At 38.8% G+C, this 17,904-nt stretch overlaps 1 protein-coding gene across 7 annotated transcripts in view; it reads left to right on the top strand.

Annotated features, from left to right (window-relative positions):
- NSUN6 (NOP2/Sun RNA methyltransferase 6) overlaps positions 1-17,904 on the top strand; it is a 70,508-nt gene that overhangs the window by 19,692 nt on the left and 32,912 nt on the right. The window lies entirely within an intron of this gene.

The following is a 17,904-nucleotide window of genomic DNA, read 5'->3' as shown; positions in this document are numbered from 1 at the left end:
TTCAGTTTATTAAGTACTTTCATGTACATTAACTCATTTGATTTGTTGCAATCTGCTGGTTAGGTAGCAGCAGTGTTATTATTCCCAATGTAAGATGAAGATACTAAAGATCAGATCTGTTAGGTTCTTGAACAAGGTCATATAATTAGTAATGAGGAGTATCTGAACTGGAGCCTAAATGCAGATGCCATTTGCTTTCCCAGTATCTAACCAAAAGACGTTTTCTAAATCCATAGATTATTTCCGGTGTGAACAAATAGAAAAACAGATTTGTGTTTATCATCATCTGATATAACCTAATATTTAATCATACAGATTCTTCATCGGTAATCTATGCCAGCCTTTTTTTTTTTTTTTTTTTTAAGTTTGCCGTTGTGCTAGGTGCTTTGAGCCTATTTTCCTAAGCCTGCAGTGGCTCACAATTTAAGAAAACTGGTACCTTTTCTTGAATTATGTTCAGTAACCGGTTAACTTGTGAAGATGAGATAGTTCATAGCGTGACTGGCTAAACAAGTTATACCTTGAAGAATCATATTTAGTAAGCACAAGAGTTTGGCAAGTAGTAGCCTTTGTCCATTCTATGCAATTGCTGAAGTTACTTTACAGAATAGGTGGAATTATATACTTTCCCTTGGGACAATTCGTGGGGGAAATTTGTGCTTTTTTTTTTTTTTTGGATGCCTCCTACCTTCTCTGGACAACAATTATCCCCAAATCTGTATTCTTTGTTGCCTCCAACAGCTAATGCAAAAGCTTCACATTGTGGGTGTTTTTTTAGGAGTGGGGTTTAAGGGGCTAGTGATAACTGAATGTTTTTCATTTTAGCACCTGAAGTTACACAAGGATGTGCTTTATAAAGTTAATGGGAGTGTTGTATACAATCATTAAAATTACAACTGTGCAAATTTCATTTGGTTTTTCAAAATCTAAAAGGAAACTTTAGAATTGCTTAAACACAATCCACAGAATTATAAAATAATCTGAGATGCCCTTCACAATTGAAAAAATTGTCGGTTAAAGGTTTAACACTTAAATCCAACAACTATTCTCAGTTATGTTCTAGGTTAACTGGAATCAAAAATGGTGCCTGAAACTTAAATTTCTCATTGCCTAGTTTCTTGTAAATAATTGGTTTAAGAGCCAGATGAGGTTGGACAATCTAGGGAACTTTAAACACTACTGCCTGGACCCTACCACCTGAATTCCTTTCAGTTGGTCTGGCTGGCATGGGGCCTGGGTCAGGATGGTTACATCACCCCTGGTGATTCTAATGTGGAGCTAAGGTTGATAATCCCTTTAGCATAGCAATGGTGCACATCTAGCTGCAGGTTAGAATCACCTGGGGAGATTTTTTTTAATTGATGTCATAATAGTTTATAACATTGTGAGATTCCAGCTGCACATTATTATTTGTCAGTCACCATATAAATGCACCCCTTCATCCCTTGTGCCCACCCTGGGGAGATTTTTAAAACACTGATGCATAGGCCCTGTTGCCAGAAATTCTGATTTAACTCTTCTAGAGGAGTACTGGACGTTTATTTTTTTATTTTTTGTTTATTGCAGTGACATTGGTTTATAACATTGTATAAATTTCAGGTGTACATCATTATACTTCTATTTCTACATGGATTACATCATGTTCTCATGTTCACCACCCAAATACTAATTACAATGCATCACCACACCATGTGCCTAATTATCCCTTTCACCCTCCTCCCTCCCTTCTTCCCCTCTGGTAACCACCGATCCAATCTCTGTCTGTATGTGTTTGTTGTTGTTATTATCTGCTACTTAATGAGTGAGATCATATGGTATTTGACCTTCTCCCTCTGACTTATTTCATTTTGCATAATACCCTCAATGTCCATCCATGTTGTCACAAATGGCTGGATTTGATTGTTTTTGTTTGTTTGTTTGTTTTTTTGGGGGGGAGGAAGATTAGCCCTGAGCTAACGTCCGATGCCAATCCTCCTCTTTTTGCTGAGGAAGATTGGCCCTGGGCTAGCCTCCATGCCCATCTTCCTCTACTTTATATGGGATGCCACCACAGCATGGCTTGACAAGCAGCGTGTCAATGCTCGCCCAGGATCCAACCCTGTGAACCCCGGGCCGCTAAAGTGGAGTATGCGCACTTAACCACTATACCACCAGGCCAGCCCTGGATTTCGTCGTTTCTTATGGCTGAGTAGTATTCCATTGTGTATATCTACCACATCTTCTTTATCCATTTGTCCCCTTTTTTTTTTTTTTTGTGGGGAAGATCAGCCCTGAGCTAACATCCGTGCGAATCCTCCTCTTTTTGCTGAGGAAGACTGGCCGTGGGCTAACATCCGTGCCCGTCTTCCTCTACTTTATATGGGACGCCACCACAGGATGGCCTGACAAGCAGTGCACCGGTGCGCGCCTGGGATCCGAACCTGGGCTGCCAGCAATGGAGTGCACGCACTTAACCGCCACGCCACGGGGGCTGGCCCCAATCCATTCATCCCTTGATGGGCACGTAGGTTGCTTCCAAGTCTTGGCTATTGTGAATAATACTGCAGTGAACATAGGGGTGCGTGTATCTTTACGCATTGGTGTTTTCACGTTCTTTGGGTAAATACCCAGCAGTGGAATGGCTGGATCCTATGGTAGTTCTATCCTTAATTTTTTGAGGAATTGAACATCTTTTCATGTGCCTGTTGGCCATCTGTATATCTTCTTTGGAGAAATGTCTGTTCAGGTCTTTTGCCTATTTTTTAATTGGGTTGTTAGTTTTTTTGTTGTTGAGATGCATGAGTTCTTTATATATTTTGGAGATTAACCCCTTATGAGATGTATGGTTTTCAGATATCTTCTCCCAATTGTTAGGTTGTCTTTTTGTTTTGTTGATGATTTCCTGTGCTGTGCAGAAGCTTTTTAGTTTGGTGTAGTCCCATTTGTTTATTTTTTTCTATTGTTTCTCTTGCCCATTCAGACATGGTGCATGAAAATATGTTGTTAAGACTGATGTCGAAGAGTGTACTGCCTATGTTTTCTTCTAGAAGTTTCATGGTTTCCAGTCTTACATTCAAGTCTTTAATCCATTTGGAGTTAATTTTTGTGTATGGTGTAAGGTAATGATCTACTTTCTTTTTTTTCATGTGGATGTCCAGTTTTCCCAACACCATTTGTTGAAGAGACTGTGCTTTCCCCATTGTATATTCTTGGCTCCTTTGTTGTAAAGTAGTTGACCATATATGTGTGGGTTTATTTCTGGGCTCTTTGTTCTATTCCATTGGTCAATGTGTCTGTTTTTATGCCAATACCATACTATTTTAATTACTGTAGCTTTGTAGTAGAGTTTGAAATCAGGAACCATGATGCCTCCAGCTTTGTTCTTCTTTCTCAAGATTGCTTTGGCTATTTGGTGTCTTCTGTGGTTCCATGCAAATTTTAGGATTATTTGTTAATATTTCTCTGAAAAAAGCCATTGGAATTTTGATAGGAATTGCATTGAATCTATAGATTGCTTTGGGTAGTTTGGACATTTTAACAAAATAAATTCTTGCAATCCACGAGCACAGAATATCTTTCTGTTTGTGTCGTCTTTAATTTCTTTCCTTAATGTCATGTATTTTTCAGTATACAGGTCTTTCACTTCCTTGGTTAAATTTATTTCTAGGTATTTTATTCTTTTTGATGCAATTGTAAATGGAATTATTTCCTAATTTTTTTTTCTGATAGTTTGTTATTATTGTATAGAAATGCAACAGATTTTTGTGTTGATTTTATATCTTGCAGCATTACTGTATTTGTTTATTAGTTATAACAGTTGTTTTTTTTGCTGAGGAAGAATTGCCCTGAGCAAACACCTGTGCCCATCTTCCTCTATTTTGTATGTGGGTTGCCACTACAGCATGGCTGCCGATGAGTGTTGTAGGTCTGCAACTGGGAGCCAAACCTACACTGCCAAATCAGAGCGTGCTAAACTTAACCACTAGGCCATGGTGCCAGCTCCTAGTTCTAACAGGTTTTGATGGTATCTTTAGGATTTTCTATATATAAATAATGCCATGTCTTAGGCAAATAGTGACAGTTTTGCTTCTTCCTTTCCAATTTGGATGACTTTTATTTCTTTTCCTTGCCTAATTGCTTGGCTAGAACTTCCAAAACTGTGTTGAATAAAAATGGTGAGAGTGGGCATCCTTGTATTGTTCCTGATCTTAGAGGAAAAACTTTCAGCTTTTTACCATTGAGTATTATGTTGGGTGTTGGCTTGTCATGTATGGCCTTCATTGTGTTGAGGTATGTTCCCTCTGCCCGCTTTGTTAAGACTTTTTATCATAAATGGATGTTGACTTTTGTTAGAGGCTTTTTCTGCATCTATTGAGATGATCATATGATGTTTATCCTTCATGTTGTTAATGTGGTGTATTACATTGATTTGCGGATGTTGAACCATCCTGCGTACCTGAAATAAATCCCACTTGATTGTGGTGTATGATCCTTTTAACATATTGTTGAATTTTATTTGCGAATATTTTGGTGAGGATTTCTGCATCTGTGTTCATGAGGAATATTTTCCTGTAATTTTCTTTTCTTATGGTGTTCTTGTCTGGCTTTGGTATCAGGATAATGGTAGCTGTGTAAAATGAATTTGGACATATTCCTTCCCCTTCTATTTTTGTAATAGTTTGAAAAGGATTGGTGTTAATTCGTCCTTGAATGTTTGGTAGAATTTACCAGTGAAGCTGTCTAGTCCTGGACTTTTGTTTGTTGGGAGGTTTTTGATTACTGATTCAATTTCCTTACTAGTAATTGGTCTGTTTATATTTTCTGTTTCTTCATGATTCAGTCTTAGAAGGTTGTATGTTTCTAGGAATTTATCCATTTCCTTTAGGTTGTCCAGTTTGTTGGCATATATTGTTCATAGTAGGCTGTTGTGATCCTTTGTATTTCTGTTGTATCATTTGTAGTGTTTCCTCTTTCATTTCTGATTTTATTTTAGTCCTCTCTCTTTTTTTCCTTGGTGAATCTAGCTAAAGATTTGTCAATTTTCTTTATCTTTTCTAAGAACGAGCTCTTGGTTTCATTGATCTTTTTTGTTGTCTATTTTTGTCTCTATTTCATTTATTTCTGCTTTGATCTTTATTATTTCCTCCTTTCTACAAACTTTGGGCTTTATTTGTTTTTCTTTTTCTAGTTCCTTGAGGTGTACAGTTAGATTGTTTATTTGAGATTTTTTTCTTGTTTCTTGAGGTAGGCATTTATTGCTATGAACTTCCCTCTTAGAACTGATTTTGCTACATCCCATGAGTTTTGGTATGTTGTGTTTCTATTTTCATATGTTTCACGATATTTTTTAATTTCTCTTTTGATTTCTTTTTTAACCCATTGATTTTTCAGTAGCATGTTTAATCTCCATGTATTTGTAAATTTTTCAGTTTTTTTCGTGTACTTGATTTCTAGTTTCATACCTTTGTGGTCTGAGAAGATGCTTGATGTGATTTCAATCTTAAATTTGCTAAGACTTGTTTTGCGACCCAACATATGATCTATCCTGGAGAATGTTCCATGAGCACTTGAGAAGAATGTGTATTCTGCTGCTTTTGGATGAAATGTTCTGTATATATCTAAGTCCATCTGGTCAAAGATTTCCTTATCCAAAATTCCTGTATACTTTTTGGAAAAAATTAGGAAGATGTCAAAGCGATAAGAATTCACTCCTTTTTTGCAACACGTATTTACTTAGCGTCTGTTTTGTTTAAAATGCAGCATTGTACAGTTAAAGGCCAGATGGTGCAGGACACAGAGTTACTTTCCTTAAGCCCTTTGAGACCCTATTCAGGGAGCTTGTATCTACACCAGATCAAAAGACTTTAGCAAAGGCAGTTGAAAAGTTTGCATACCTGTGCGGCTGAGTTCAAACATCCTTGTTCCCTCTCTTCTGCACTTGGTTGGCTGCATTTTTTGTGTAGTTGCCTCCAACTCCTGAATAACATCTTTATGTTTCCATTCTTTCTCTGCTTATCTGTTATACTTCACCCACTTAGTTGTCCCATTTCTTAGCTGGTTTTCTCTAAATTGTACTATTTTTGTTTTTCTTAAAGTACAGAAGTTAAAAAAAAAAAAGAAGGATGTGTAGGGATGTAGAGTCATAGCAATAGGGATCAGATGCATCATTCTTTGAAGGTCCTCAGTCCATAAAATGAGGCTCAGAAATGTCTAGACCCTCTGACACCGAATGGTTTTACATGTCTCCATCAAGGTTCTGTTCGGTACTTTTATTCCATGGCAAGGATAGGAATGAAGGAATTAAGAGGAACCAATAGTGGTATTCTTTCCAAACTGCTTTGCATTTAAACTGTAATAAAAATGTCTATTTTAAACTTATTTAGAAAATTGTACACGACAAAGAATTTCCAAAGAAGCATTCTAAACAAATGCAAGAAAAGCCTTTACAGAGTACAAGCTGACAAACATGGGGAGATAGATTATATTTTGCTTTAATTCTGTGATCTTCACTTTCTTCTCCTCTCCAACAGTTACAGTTTTAGCTAAGTCCACACAGTTCTAGTGATCAAAAGTTATGCAAGTTTTTGTGTGTTTATTTTGTTATGGCTTATTTCTCACTGAGTGCTTTGTTTTTGTTTAAAAGAAAAAACAAAACAGAGTATCTCCAGGAACAAAACCAAAGGTATTGGCAGGGAATAAATTAATGCAGAGAACTGTGGGTGGCAAGTTCTGAACAGGAGACCCTGTCAGATCATTCACTCTCTAGAAACTTTTAAAACCTTTGTTGCTACCCTTACTTCAGTGTTGTAAGACTTTCCAAAGTAAAGCTTTGTGACTGACTTGCACTCTGCTGGAGAGGGCAGAACAGGGTCCAGAGGGGTAGACACTAAAGGAAGGCAGAAATCAGCTTAATGGAAGAAGAATTTTCTAATAATGACAAATGCTGAATATTGACTGCGTTGTATTTTTAGAGCAAAGTTATCATTTGAACATCTACAATTAAACCCTGATAATAACTTGTGTTAAAAGATAAACTGAGGCATATTCAAATTTTCAAGAGTTTATTTGAGCAAATATCAGTTCTAATCAGGCAGCACCAAACCAAAAGTGGTTAGGAGCGCCATGCCAGCATGAGCTGCGGAAAGGGTTTTATAGAGCTGACCTGGAAGCAAAGCAAGGAAATTACTTGATTGGCTACGGCTTAAGCAGTTGCCTTATTTGGGAAAGCGTAGTTGGCTATTTGTGATTGCTTGTTCTTAAATTTTGTTTTCTGGGTTACGAGTGCATTTATAGGAATTGACTCTGGCTTAGGTTTCAGTTTGCTCACACAGGCTAGCAAGGCGTTACAGCCACCTGGGTCTAAAGGCCTCCTTGTTTAATTACTTTGACACTTGTAAATTACTATAGAGGCATTTCAGATATCTGCTCAAGACATCTTCGGTCACGTTGGCCTATTTCCCTATGGCCTTCTCTGAGTGAAGGTTTCAGAGAAAGCAGTTGGCTTTCGGGAGTGATTGTAAGAAGTATCAACTGTGACTTACTGGGGCATATCTGTGGCAATAGAACGATATGTGTTAGCTTAGTAAACACTTACTTTTTCAAATATTATTAGTCTGTAATAGTTAATTCCCTTAATTTATTGAGTCCTTACTGTGTAGAAGCCACTGTCCTTTAACACATCTCATTCAGTCCCCATAAAAACCCGATGGTCATGTGTCTACTAAGTGAGGATCCAGGATTCAAACCCAGGTCTTATTTGATTACAAAAGCACATGTTCTTTTTTAGCCACTTGTAGGCACATGTTCTCTTATAGCCACTTTCATTAAGAAAGACTACAGCCTTTTTTATAACACTTTGTACTCATTGTCTAATTTTTCAAAATTCCTATTACCTGACATAATATCTCATGGAAATACTGTAAAGTTACTTATTTCATAACTTCTCATAAAGTTTCACTTTCCTTCATATTTATGATAATTCTTGAAATAATTTCAATTCACTCTTTTTTTTTTTTAATTTTTTGTTTATTGCAGTAACATTGGTTTATAACATTTATAAATTTCAGGTGTACATCATTATACTTCTATTTCTGCATAGATTACATCATTTTCACCACCCAAATACTAATTACAACCCATTACCACACACATATGCCAGATTATCCCTTTCGCCCTCCTCCCTCCCCCCTTCCCCTCTGGTAACCACCAATCCAATCTCTGTCTCTATGTGTTTGTTTATTGTTGTTATTATCTACTACTTAATGAAGGAAATCATACGGTGTTTGACCTTCTCCCTCTGACTTATTTCACTTTGCATAATACCCTCAATGTCTATCAATTCACTCTTCTTTGTTTATAGCTTTTAGATTTGTTCCTTTTATATTTCCCAGTTGAAATTTTTACAGCAAATATACCCAAGTGAATTTTCCTTTTAAAAAAATTAACTACAAAATTAGAAGATTTAGAAAATCAGTAAACCAAAGAAAGGAGATATCATGTATAATTCCACCTTCTATCCAACATTTTAGAAATTATATACATGCTTTTTAAAAAGCTGAAATAGTATCATATTAAACATACAATTTCGTAGCAAGTTTATTTCATTTAAAAAACTGTTGTCAGGGGCCAGTCCGGTGGCATAGTGGTTAAGTTTGCACACTCCACTGTGGCATCCTGGGGTTCACAGTTTCGGATCCCGGCCGTGGACGTACCCACTGCTTATAAAGCCATGCTGTGGCAGGCGTCCCACATGTAAAGTAGAAGAAGATGGGCATGGATGTTAGCTCAGGGCCAATCTTCCTCAGCAAAAAAAAAAAAAAAAAAGCTAAAGGCTGTTGTCTTTCCGTGTCATTTTTAATGGCTGTACATATCTGTATCCACTGAATAGATAATGTGGATTATTTAACCAGTTAGAGATAACCTCTCGGTTCCCCAGAAAGCAGGAGCTGAGGCAAAGAGCTTATATAGGAGTGCAATTCTAGAGAATAGAAGTGAGAGACGAAAGTAAAGCAAAGGAGAAAATGAAACAATATGAGGACCCATTATTGACTTGGCTGCCGCTAAGTCTGATTGATTACTTAATCCTTCCGGACTCTTCTCGAGACGTCACAGAAAGCCTGTCGCAGGACAGTCTGTGGGGGAGGGTGCTGCTTGTCAGCTTCAATCACCCACTCGTCAAAGTTGTGCCGCCTTGGGTGTGACTCCCTGTGATTCACCTCACCTCCCCTCCCCTTCAGCAGGGAAGACCTGGAGTGGGAGTGCAGTGAACACGAGGTAAGATGCGGGAAGAGCCCACCGGAGGGCCTGCCACAGAGACGGGCGGAACAAGAGGCGGGTGAGGCTGGCAGCATCTCAGGGGTGCATAAGAGGTGTCTACACTGTTATTAGACATTTGTTTACTATTTAAAAAACATTATATTACTGACTTCAGGCTACTAAAGCAAAGTACCACAAACTTCATAGTTTATAAACAACAAAAATTTATTTCTCACGGTACTGGAAGCTGGAAGTCCGAGATTAGGGTGCCAGCATGATAGGGTTCTGGGGAGGGCCCTTGTCTGATGGCAGACCACCATCTTCTCACATGATGTTAAGAGGGCAAGAGAGCGCTCTGGGGTCCCTTTTATAAGGGCACTAATCCCCTTCGTGAGGGTTCCACCCTCATGAGCTTATCACCTCCCAAAGGCCCCACCTGCTAATACCCTCACATTGAGGGAATAGGATTTCAACATATGAATTTTATGCGAACACAAACATTCGGTCTGTTGCACACATCCAAAACATTTCATTCTTAGTTATTTCCTTTGACACATTCTTAAATAAAAAGGTATTTATATCTGAAAAGATTTCATACATATTACCAAATTTCCCTCTGAAAAGATGTGTTAATTCTCTTGCCCATCAACTGGGGATAAAATTATCTATTTTTCCTTAGCCCTAACTATAGAGCCTAAGCTCTAGGAGATAAGATGATGGGCTGGAGATATAAAGTTCTGAATTATGTTTTCTGCAGTTGAACTGGTTACACTTGATATAATTAGCTCATTAATCAAATAATTTCCTCTTTAATTAATCAAGTATTTATTGGGTTCCTCTGTGTGCAAGGTTCCTTCTTTAAGGGAACACAGAGCCCAACAAGGGAGATACAGCTTTTGCTCTGTGAGGTTGACACTCTGGCAGGAAACAACACTGAAGTAACAACAACATTATTCATTATACCTGTGGTAAGTTTTACAAAGGAGATGCATTATAAGTGATGGTGCTTTCCATAGTTAGCGCTTATGGACTTCCCTTATTCTAGAGGGTCAAGGAGAACCAGCCTTTTAGTAACCAGGTTGGTAATCAAAAAATTTAAAAAAATGTCCTATATCTCTAATATTTCAAAAACCAATTAAAAAATGAATTTTGATCCTCAAATAATTTGAGTAATTTTTAAAAAATCAAGCGTATACAAACTTATTCAAGTTAGTGTTGTCCCATCCAAGAAGGTATCCTTGGAAAAAATGTACATTTATTCCAGGGTTGCTTCTGCTGTTTGAAAATTATTTAAAATTCATTTTTTGAAAGTGTCAACAAAATCAAAAGTATAATATTCCGAACGCCCTTAATATTGATAATTCGTTGTCCTTGAGGACAAGTTAGTTGTTCTGAAACAGCCCAGAATCATTCAAAGCCAAGTTTAATGGATAATGATCAACTTGGGAGATAAACTTTTTAAATTAAAACCATTGCTTGACTCTAAAAGGAACGACCTGTCTTCCTTCTGTACTTCATGCACCGCCTCAGAGGACGATCATAACAATCTGTCAACACCTTTTGAGAGAAAGTCAGTCCTGACCCTGGGTCCCCAAAGTTTTCTTAATCTTTTATGGTTCCCATAAGCCGTCTTGGAATTTTTATTAAGAACTCCAGGTACGCCTGCAGAAATTTCTCAGCATAGGTCTCTCAAGAGATGGGTTTATAGACTCCGTGGTTATTTGTATTTACTCTTGGCAGAAAAAAATCAGGGAAAAGTTTTCAGGAATATCTATCTATCTGTCTGTCTATCTATCTATCTATCTATCTATCATCATCTATTTATATATCCTACAAAATCAAATCTTTCTACTTTTAAAAAGAATTGGTAATATTAACCACAATTTTAGTCATAGATTTATAGGATTTTTTTCCCCCTCCAATTCCTAATAGAAGAATTTGGGAGAAATAGTGAGAAAGAAATGATCTACAATTTACTTTTTTTCTTTTGTGTATCTTGTTCATTTTATTTAAATTCAGGTACATGTCAGGTTTCCCCTAATTGTTTGGACTGATAAGTAATTTGTAGTCTGTCCAGGGAGGGAAAAGTCTTGAAGAGAACTTTTTTCTAAATGATTCTTCTTGATGAGTGGGCCCAGTATGAGCTCCAGAATAGCTATTGATGTTAAAAGGGAATTTATAATCTGGACCTTTCTGCAGACAACAAAGGAATTAAGGAAGATGAAACCCCCATTATAGAATGAAAAATGTGTCCAACATATCTTGTTGCAACATAAGCTTAAGTATATATAAGTAAATTATAAATGCTGTATAGCCAAGTTTTATATTAATGCCACTTATTCCTTCCATGGAAGGCTCAGAAATCCTTTATCTTGACACAGTATTGCTTCCTTTTCTCACTTCTCTAGGCTTAGCTGGTACATTTTTATCCAGGATGTCAGCTTTTGTCTGTTTATAAGGTCTCTTATTACAATGGCAGACTGTTTGCAGTTGCCTGAAGTTCAGTGTAAATATACACTTCATCGAATTTATACAAAAAAGGTGTTTCCTTCCAGTGTTCTCTCTAAAAAAAATAAACAAAACCCCATGCCAATTACAGTCATGTGTCGCGTAGTGTTGGGGATACGTTCCGAGCAGTGAGTCATTTGGTGATTTTGTTGTTGTAGGAACATCATACTACACAAACCTAGATGGTATAGCCTACTACACACCTAGGCTATATGGTACTAATCTGCGGGACCACTGGCGTGTATATGGTCCGTCATTGACTGCAACGTTGTTATGCAGCACCTGATTGTACTCAGAAACTGAGAATGTCTTGTCTTTCTATTGTGTGGCCCTTTAGCTTTCTGCCTCCTGCTCTGTGCTCTTCCCGTGTTCCATGGTCTGCCTCAAGCTTAAAAGTAGCCAGATTTGTACCCATACTCTGCTCCTCTTGCTGGAGAGAAGCTTCCCAGCTGGGTCATGCATGGATACGAACATGGACGTCACCATCGCTGGGCTCCCCACTAACATCCTCTCCTTCCTTGTAACAGCATAAGGAAACTTACTCCTCGTACATTTCATTCTCATTGTTAAGTGGCCACACCAGCATGCCACATATGTTTCACTGTATACATTTTCAATATCTTTAACAAGTTCTAGAAAACATCACAATTGGAAACTGTCTTTAAATGAAAATTAAAAGCACAAAATTCATAAGATGTCTGAGCTGTGGTTAAATCGAAGTCAGGGCTCTGCCCAGTGGCTCTGTGGGAAAGTAGAAGAGGATGCAGTCATTGTATTACTGAGAAGGCCTGGGCAAGTCCCACCTTGTCCATGAACTGGCTGTATGACCCGGTGCATGGAAACCTTCCAAAGCACAGTTCCCACATCTTAAAGAGGGTTTTGTGAATCTGAAGGGAGCTGGAACACACAGAGCTCTCAGCACAGTGCCAGGCACAGGGACACACTCAAAAAATAGTAACCGTCAAAATATGAGGTATCAGATTCACGAGAAACTCAAGATTCCTAACCAATCTTGAGTTCTGCCAGTCTAGTACCAGTGGATAAATAATGAATTTGCTTATTTTGGGGGGAGAAGGGGAGTAAGGGCAAGTATCAGTAAGATGCCTCTTGATCCAGAGATCAGTAAGTATAGCCACACTCATAGAAAGTGGTCCATGGCTGAGCACACACTCCTTTAGTAGGCACCACCAGGCTAATGAAGCCAGCGTTGAGTTTGATCCTTCAAAAGGCAAGCTGGATGCTTTCCTGTGCTTCGCAGCTACAAGCTCATCTACCCAGGCCTCCTCTCTTGGGACTGTGAGCCGTTACTGAGTAAGAGGCATGACTAAGGAAAACAGTTGGTGGGCTGGCATCTCACCTTCGTACAGCCTAGCAGTTCACACTGATGGACTAATGGCACCTTAGTTCATGAGCCTGACTAAGCATCTGGATTGCTGCCAGAAAGTGACTCCGGAACTGGAGTCCACAGTCCCTGAAAGTCACCCTCTCTCTGTCCCTCGCTTCTTTGTCTGCAAGATAGCAGGTCTGCTGGTGCCCTTCACTTTTAACGTGATAATCCTGCGAGCTGCGGCAGTGTTCATATCTGCAGTGTTCCTCTACCCTATCGTGAGAGCTCCTTCCTACCAAAAAGTCTCATTATATCTACTTTTTAAAGGCCCTTTTAAAGGCCTTTTTCCTATGTGAAAATTTCAGTAAAATATCTTGAAACACAATGTTTCATCATCTTCATGATTAGAATTAAAAGAGCCCTGAGTAAGCGCATGCAACCCTCTCATTCTAAAATTGAAATGATGAAGCCCAGCCATGTTGGGTCTTGCTCAAGGTCACAGACCGTGCGTGGCAGGAAGCTGCATCTGGGGCTCCGTGATCCTTGTCCAGTTACTTGCTGGCCCTGGTTCTGACACGTGGAAAACACAACTGAAACCTCAGGAAATTATTTTTAACTTTACATGGTAGTTTGCAATTGTGATTTTACAGCCTGAGAAGATAAGTATTGTTAAGAAGCAAGAACTGCTGAAAAGCCAGTCTCCTTCCCCACTTTGGCTGTTTAAAGCAAGTTACTTGAATTCTGTGTGACTGTGTGACTGATAGGAGAAGGCCCACATCTCTGTCTTCACTACCTAACACACCAGTGGACCTGATGAGCATTGACTGGTGGCTTCAGACACTAGTAAGTCCAGAGTCTGTTCCCAGGAAACCGCTTTACATGAGTTATTAAGGCTATTTTAGGGCTTGCTGTCTTGTATTGAATATAAACTAGCAGTGGTGATTCTGAATTTAAATGTAATTTCATTGAGGAAAGGAGAAAGCATAAAATATTACTTTCAGGGCTTGGTAGTGGCAATATTAAAAAAAACAAAAAGAGACTGGTGGTAAATCTACAGACTTTTGTAAGATATTGCTTTTATAAGTCCTTTGAATAACAACTCCAATATTGCCTGTATACTTATTAACATATTAACTGAAATCAGATCGAAATACTGCTATCCAAAGCATGCATTTATTTTCATTGCAGATGTATCATTACCATTGTATACCAAATAGAATCACCTGTGACGCTTTTGAAACTATAAGGGTACAGGGCCCCACCTGAAAAATATTACGTTGAATTGCCAGTGAGTGGAGCCACAGCATGAATGTTTTTTACTGATGACCTTTAAAAGCACCGTGGTTGAGTCTCAGTCGTGTCCTCCCTTAAGAACCACGGATAGCACAGACAGCAGTGCAGCTTCTTCTGTACCACTTTACCGTCTCCCCGTGTTCAGGAATGGGAGTCTCCATTTGAAGAGAGAGTGTATTCTGTGGCAGTGATGTTCACACTTTGTTTGGCATCAGAATCAGCAACTAGGGGTGGGGTTTGTTAAAAATACAAATGGCAGGGGCCGGCCCGGTGGCGCAAGCGGTGAAGTGCGTGCGCTCCGCTGCGGCGGCCCGGGGTTCGCTGGTTCGGATCCCGGGCGCGCACCGACGCACTGCTTGGTAAGCCATGCTGTGGCGGCGTCCCATATAAAGTGGAGGAAGATAGGCACAGATGTTATCCCAGGGCCGTCTTCCTCAGCAAAAAAAGAGGAGGATTGGCGGATGTTAGCTCAGGGCTGATCTCCTCACAAAAAAAAAAAAAAAAAAAATACAAATGGCAAGTCTCACCCCTAACCTAAAAAACTGAAATTACTACAGAAGTGTGGGCTCAGGGAGCTGTATTTTTAACAAAGCTATACAGAATATTCAGAAGCACACCGAGTTTTGGAACTAAAACTTTCTGGAAGATTTCCTAAAATGCCACTTGCTTTCTAAAAATTGAACTGAAAACAGTAAAACAAAGTTATTAAAGAGGTGTAGCTGTGTCAGACACAGTTTTAAACACAACCTTATTTAAACGAAGGTCACTAAAGCTCTTCTGTTAACTCTCCACATCCCCACTCTTTGTGTTGACATTAAGTTAAGGAGGTGGCTTATATCATGGAACCAAGGTAAGCAGGGTGTCCAAAAAATGAGACTCCTTGTTCAAAAATGGTTCAGCTGGTCAATGTTGGGGTTTAAGAAGATAGAAGAGGAAGTGAAGCCAGGAAGGTATCGTCCATCAAAAGAAAATGGAGGAGGGGCTGGCCCTGTGGTGTATTGGTTAAGTGCCGTGTGCTCTGCTTTGGCCTCCCGGGGTTCACAGGTTTGGATCCCGGGTGCGCACTGATGCACCGCTTGTCAAGCCATGCTATGGCGGTGTCCCATATAAAGTAGAGGAAGATGGGCACGAGTGTTAGCCCAGGGCTGATCTTCCTCACAAAAAACAAAAACAAAAAAAAAGAAAATGGAGGAAACTAAACCTCTAAGGTGCATCTGAGTTCCCAGAGCAGATGCAGTAGGAATGATGGTTGTGAAGGAGCCATATAGAGACATAACTGTAGTTAAACAGGGAGATACCAGAGTTTAACGTTTTTGGGGCGGGACATATTTGTTGCTTTATGCGTAGGTATTCTAAAAGCAGTTAAGGAGAAAAGAAATGTACACTGATATTATGATGTTGGATGGTGGTGCATGATATTTGTATAGGGACTTACAATTCAAAAGATATCTTTATGGACATTTCATCATTTACTACATATATCTCTCTACCTAGCTGTTTCTTCCTTACCTCAATTGTAAATTGAAAATTTCAAGATCCCTTCTGAGTCAGACTGTCAAATGCTTTTGGTAGGTAAATTAAATGTTATTTTCCCACTTTGCATATGAATAAAATCAGATGGCAGACCCCAAACCACCTGGCTATTTGTGGTAGAGATTGGACTCTGACCCATAATTCCAACTCCACTACATTGTAATTTCTGTTCCAGTTTAGGCTTTTGCTAACTCGTGCTCCAGAGGAAGTGGAAAATCCAAAAGCTTAAACTAAGGGTAGTTTAATAAAGACCAGTGGCAGCAGGATAATGCTATCTTGCAGAAAATTATACTAACAAGAATGAATTAAGATTTTAAGATAAATATTTTAATAACATTTTGTGAGGAAAAAGGTAGTTATTTTTTATCATGTGCAAATAATTCCTTAATTTTAAGGTTTTCCATAAACATTGATTTGATAAAACTTTCAATCCTTACATTTAACCATGCTATGTGCATGTGACTTGAAGTGGCATTGACCATAGCATTAAAGCTCCTATTTGGAACCAGGAGAATGGAAACTCGCGTGTTTGGAAACTTGCGTGTCTGTCTCCTCATCCAGACTGAGTTCCTTTAATGGCAGATAGTGTTTCCTTTTACCTTTTTATTCTGCATTTATTTCTGTAAACTTGCCTCTTAGAACTGCTTTTGCTGTATCCCATTTTGCTAAAGCCCCAATTTTTGCAACTGCTACCCGGGGACACCTCCAGATCACTTGGCTCTGGTGGCCAGTGGTGCTTCTGCTTGCAGTCCCACAGCACTGTATGTATTTGCATACTTTTAAAAGCTGCTGTCTGTTGGTCTGGCTTTCAATCAGTCTGAGTTTAGGTGCTTACTGAGATGCTCCCCTTTGGGACACTGATAGGCCTTGGTAGTTGGGACCCTTAACTTCTGGGAGCTAGTGAAAATAAAATAGGCTGCTTGGACACGCATAAAGGTTTGAGAGATGACAAAGAGCTAGAGCAAGGTTGAATGACAGGGTTCATCTCCTACACGAGGCCATTCCTTCAAGACTGGGAGAAGTGGTTGTTTCATCTAATGCATAAAAACCAACACAGAGAATCAAGCAAAATAAAGAAATAGGGGAATATTTCCAAATGAAAAAACAAGATAAAACTTCAGAAAAAAACTTCAATGATATGGAGATAAATAATTTACCTGGTAAAGAGTTCGAAGTAGTGGTTATAAAGATGCTCACCAGATTGGGGAGAAAAATGGATGAACACAGAACTTCAACAAAGAGATGGAAAAATATAAGAAAGTACCAAATAGGAGTCACAGAATTGAAAATACAATAATTGGACTGAAAAATACACTAGAGGGCTGCAACAGCAGAGTAGATGAAACAGAAATAAGTGTCAGTTAAACTGAAGACAAGGCAGTGGAACTCATCAAGTCAGAGCAACAAATAGAAAAAAGAATGAATAAGAAGTAAAAATAGCTTAAGGGACTTATGGGACAACATCAAATGGACTAACATTCACATTCTCAGGCTCCCAAATGGAGAAGGAGAAAGGGGTAGACTTCTTACTTGAGAAATAGTGGTGAAAACTTCCCTAACCCAAGAAGGAAACAGACATCCAGATCCAGGAATCCCGGAAAGCTCCAAATAAGATGAATGCAATGAGACCCACTCCAAGACACTTTATAAGTAAAATGCCAAATTTACTGACAAGGAGAGAATCTTTAAAGCAGCAAGAGAAAAACAACTGGTTACGTACAAGGGAACTCCCATAAGACTATCTGTAGATTTGTCAACAGAAACTTGGCAGGCCGGAAGGATGTAGGACAAGATATTCAAACTGCTCAGAAAAAAAAAACAAAAAACCCTTCAACCAAGAATACTCTACCTGGCAAGGTTATCATTCAGAATTGAAGGAGATATAAAGATATTTCTAGACAAACCAAGCTAAAGGAGTTCATCACCACGAGACTAGCCTTAGAAAGAATGTTAAAGGGATTTCCTTAAGTTGAAAAGAAAGAGCGCTAACTAGTAACAGGAAAACATAT

This window comes from Diceros bicornis, chromosome 36 (genome assembly GCF_020826845.1).
Source record: "Diceros bicornis minor isolate mBicDic1 chromosome 36, mDicBic1.mat.cur, whole genome shotgun sequence".
Classification (NCBI taxonomy): domain Eukaryota; kingdom Metazoa; phylum Chordata; class Mammalia; order Perissodactyla; family Rhinocerotidae; genus Diceros; species Diceros bicornis.
This window is presented reverse-complemented; position numbering and strand designations above follow the sequence as displayed.